Source organism: Nicotiana attenuata, unplaced genomic scaffold (assembly GCF_001879085.1).
Source record: "Nicotiana attenuata strain UT unplaced genomic scaffold, NIATTr2, whole genome shotgun sequence".
Classification (NCBI taxonomy): Eukaryota; Viridiplantae; Streptophyta; class Magnoliopsida; order Solanales; family Solanaceae; genus Nicotiana; species Nicotiana attenuata.
The window spans coordinates 66,194-71,635 of NW_017674317.1; positions in this window are offsets into that span (position 1 = coordinate 66,194).

Sequence of the window (5,442 nt, forward strand, 5' to 3'; positions counted from 1 at the left end):
ACTCTATCACGATAGACAAATCTCAAAAATTTTATAATCAAGGACCTTATCAAATTAATCAAGCAATTAATAACAATGATAAAAGAATATCAAATGCCATATATATTTTATATCAAATGACGTTCACAAAAATATGTTCAAATCATCAAATATGATATTGGATCTAGGGCATATCTACTATATCCCTAACAATCTCCCACTTGCACTAGAGCCAATCGCTCTTGTACTTCATCCCCAATTTCCACTTGTGCTTGTCAAACTCCTTTGCGCCAAGAGCTTTAGTGAATGGGTCTGCAGCATTTTCCTTTCCATCAACCTTTTGAATCTCGACGTCTCCACGTTCAATGATCTCTCTTATCAAGTGATACCTTCGCAGAACGTGTTTGGATTTTTGGTGTGATCTTGGTTCTTTTGCTTGAGCAATGGCTCCAGTATTGTCACACAATAATGGAACCGCACCTTCTATTGAAGGAACCACACCAAGTTCAGTTAAGAACTTTTTCATCCATACAGCTTCCTTAGCAGCTTCACTAGCTGCTATATATTCTGCTTCAGTCACTGAATCAGCTACTGTAGCTTGTTTGGAACTTTTCCAACTCACCGCACCGCCATTTAAGGTGAATACATAACCAGAAATAGATTTGCTATCATCTCTATCTGAAGAGAAACTTGCATCAGTATAACCTTCAAGTTTCAACTCAGAATCTCCATAGATGAGGAATTGGTCTTTAGTCCTTCTTAAGTATTTAAGAATGGTCTTCACCACCTTCTAATGTTCCTCTCCAGGATTTGCCTGATATCGGCTAGTCACTCCAAGTGCATAAGCCACATCAGGACGTGTACATGTCATGGTATACATGATAGCTCCCACTGCGCTAGCGTATGGGATCCTACTCATGCGTTCTCTCTCTTCAGGTGTTTTAGGACAATCCTCCCTACTGAGAGTAATTCCAGTGCCTATCGGTAGATAGCCTCTTTTGGAATTATCCATGTTATACCTCTTTAAGATGGTATCAATGTACAAAGACTGGGAAAGTCCAAGCAGCTTCCTAGATCTATCTCTATAAATCTTTATTCCTAATATATAAGCTGCTTCTCCCAAGTCTTTCATGGAGAACTGTTCAGATAGCCAAATCTTGGTACTTTGCAATGCCGGTATGTCATTCCCTATGAGCAATATATCATCAACATACAATACTAGGAATATAATTGTGCTCCCACTAACCTTTTTGTACACACCAGGTTCTTCTTCGCATCTAACAAAATTGAACTTTTCAATTGTCTTGTTAAATCGAATATTCCAACTTCGAGAAGCTTGCTTTAGTCCATAAATGGATCTTTGTAGCTTGCAAATTTTATTATGATCAGACGAAGATGTGAAACCTTCAGGTTGTGTCATGTACACATCCTCTTCTAGCTCACCATTAAGGAAAGTTGTTTTCATATCCATTTGCCATATTTCATAATCATTATGCTGCTATAGCAAGCAAAATCCGAATTGATTTGAGCATTGCCACGGGAGAGAAAGTCTCGTCATAATCGACTCCTTCTTTCTAACGATATCCCTTTGCAACAAGACGGGCTTTGTAGGTCTCCACCTTTCCGTCTGCTCCAATCTTTTTCTTAAAAACCCATTTACAACCTATAGGTTTTATATCCTTTGAAGGTTCAACTAAAGTCCATACTTTATTTTCCTTCATGGATTCCATTTCGGATTTCATGGCCTTTTGCCACTTCTCATAATCAGAACTTTGTATAGCCTCTTCATAGGTCTTAGGGTCATCATCATTATGATCAACCTCATTTGATACATCATCTTGTACCAATAAATTTAATCTAGTTGGTACATGACGTTCTCGTGTAGACCTTCTAAGAGGTACGTGTACAACCTGTTCACCTTGTGTTGGATTTGGTTGTTGTTCAACTTGGTTTGGAACTGGTTCATTAACCTGTTCCTGAACTTCACTTAGTTCTTGAACTTCAACCGTTGAAGATGGCAACTTCCTTGGCAACTTCAAAACATCCAATAAAGGTTCTTCAACTTGGGTCTCATGATCTTTATTTTGTGTTGATTCATTAGTTTCTTGAACTTCATCAAGTTCTATTTCTCCATCGCAATTTCCTTCTAAAAGAAATTCCCTTTCCAAAAAGGTTGCTCCTCTGGCCACAAACACTTTATGGTCAGAAGGGTGATAGAAATAATNATTGTGGACTATGCGCAAGCCTAGTTTGCGGCATATTCGAGTTTGGGGTTGTCCGGCACATGTGCTAAAAGGGAAAACGGATAAATTGGAGGCAAGAACAGATGTATGCGTGTTTGTAGGCTATCCAAAAGGAACGAAAGGTGGTTTATTTTATTGTCCTCAAGAAAAGAAGGTAATTGTTAGCACAAATACCAAGTTTCTTGAAGAGGACTATTTGGTAAATCATGTTCCTAAAAGTAAAATCGTTTTACAGGAACTAAGCAAAGGAATGGAAACTCAGTCATCTGATAAACAAAACGACCATATACAAAACCCCGAAGTCGGATTTGACATACCATTGCATTTTAGTAGTGGGAGAAATGTCAATAGACTTAATGTCCCGCAAGAACAAGTGCCCGAAGTCATACTACCACAAAGTAGTGGGAATTATGTAGAGCAAACTGCACAACAGGAAGAAGTCGTTGATATCCTTTTGGATAGCATGGAGACTCAGGTTCCTGATGAGATTGTGGTTCAACCACAGAATCAAAATGGTGTAGTTGCAAGTGATGTAGTGCGTAGTCGTAGTGGGAGAGTAATAAGACAGCCAGTTCGTTATACGCTCTTGGGAGAATCATATGATAAGATCCCTGAGGAGCATACTTCCGAACCTGTCAATTACGACCAAGCACTACATGATAAAGATGCCGATAAGTGGGTTGCCGCTATGAAATCAGAGATGGGGTCAATGTACTCTAATCAAGTCTGGGATCTTGTAGAACCACCTGATGGGGTTAAACCCATTGGATGCAAGTGGATCTATAACAAAAAGAGAGGTGTAGACGGAAAAGTGCAAACTTTTAAAGCAAGGCTTGTAGCGAAAGGGTTCACTCAGAAAGAAGGGATCGATTATGAGGAAACCTTCTCGCCGGTAGCCATGCTTAAGTCTATAAGGATTCTCTTATCCATTGCTGCTCATTATGATTATGAGATTTGGCAAATGGATGTCAAGACAGCCTTTCTTAATGGAAGTCTTGATGAGTGCATATATATGATGCAACCAGACGGTTTCGTGGAAAGTGGCAAGGAACACATGTTGTGTAAACTTAAAAGGTCCATTTATGGACTGAAACAGGCATCTAGGGCATGGAACACTTGTTTCGACAAGGAGATTAAAATATTTGGTTTTGATCAATGTCTCAACGAGTCTTGTGTATACAAAAAGTGGGATGGGGAAAAAGTGGCATTTTTGATCTTATATGTAGATGACATACTGCTCATAGGAAATAATGTGGGCATGTTGAATTCAGTTAAGCAGTGGTTGTCTACACATTTTGATATGAAAGATTTGGGAGAAGCGGCTCATATCCTTGGGATCAAACTCTTGCGAGATCGCAAGAAAAGGATATTAGGCTTGTCCCAAAGTCTTTATATTGATACAATACTCTCCAGGTTTAGCATGCATGATTCCAAGAAAGGATTTCTTCCTTTCAGACATGGAATTTCTCTATCTAAAGATCAGTCTCCTAAGACTGATGAAGAGATAGATAAGATGAAGGCGGTCCCTTATGCATCAGCTGTGGAGAGCCTCATGTATGCTATGTTATGCACTAGGCCTGATATCTGCTTTGCCGTTGGCGTTGTTAGCAGATTTCATTCTAATCCTGGGAAAGAGCATTGGACGACGGTTAAACATATAATCAAGTACCTGAAAAGGACTAGGGATTACATGTTGATCTACCATTCGGATGACCTTGTACCTATTGGGTATACTTATTCGGATTTTCAATCAGACAGAGATTCTAGAAAGTCTACCTCAGGTAATGTGTTTACTCTTGGAGGTGGAGCCATAAGTTGGAGGAGTATCAAGCAAACTTGTGTTGCTGATTCCACCATGGAAGCAGAATATGTGGCAGCTTCTGAGGCAGCCAAAGAGGCAGTTTGGCTCGGTAACTTCCTGAGAGAGTTGGGCGCGGTTCCCTCGATTCAAGCGCCAATTACACTTTATTGTGATAATAGTGGTGCGGTTGCAAATTCAAAGGAGCCACAAAGCCATAAAAGGGCAAAACACATTGAGCGTAAATATTATTTAATTCGTGATATAGTGCAGAGAGGGGATGTAGTGGTCACCAAGATTGCGTCAGAGAACAACTTGGCGGATCCATTTACTAAGAGCTTACCACAGAAGACTTTTGATAAGCATGTAGAAGGAATGGGTGTCAAAATTGTAGACGCATGGTTATTAGTCTAAGTGGGAGATTGTTAGAATATACTATAAGCCATACGCGTCCTACCGCGGTCCTATTGCGGTTACGCCAGGACGGCCAAAGTGGCCTTTAAAATCTGCAGCAGTGTTCTGCCGCGGTCCTACCGCGGTTACGCCAGGACCGTGGCCAGAGTGGCCTTCAGAATCTGCAGCAGTGTTTTGAAGGCCAATTATTTGTTTACTTGTTTAAATTCCATAAAGTTTCCTTTTAAATAGATCATGTATTGGTTTGTGTGTCCATTGCTTACATAGTAGATGATTTAGTATATAGAGTTTAGTTTATACATGGAAGATTAAATCATCGGTTCTTGTAAGACATAAAAGTTAATGTTCACAATCTAATGATGGAATTTTACAAATCATCGGAATGGTTGTAGTACAAGATTAAATGTAATTTATCTTGATTATGGGAATAGGTCTAATTCCAACTTCTTGTGCTAATACATTTTGTATGTATTGAACGGATCAAGTAGAGATAAGTATTTTATACTGACTTTATAAAATAATTTCTCTAGTCCATTTAATGTACTTATACTCTTAATACTGATATAATTATTATTAGCTGTGTATGTCACTTGTTGTTTTGATTTATTAAAAGGCGAGATTCTTTCATGAGTCAATAAGCCTGGTAAATTGGATAACAATGATATACATTGGCGAAGTAATAATTAGTTGATGGAATCCATGTCTCGGTTTTGAGATTGATGATACTCCTTTATGAAAGCTTATAAGTTTTCATGTGTAAACCCGGCCGGTGGATTTTGTATCCGACACATGAAATAAGTTAAGTGTAAGTCTAAAGGAAGTAATCAATAAATAAAATAGTTAGTAATTTAATTTGATTGATTAGTATCTGAATTTTAACATGGGGAGTTAAATAAGGTTTTATGGAAGAATTTCGAAATTGAACTAAGGAGTGCAATTCGAATTTTTAGTGGAATAATTCGAATTTATTATGGTAGAAATTAATTTCAAATTTTGAAATTAATTCCA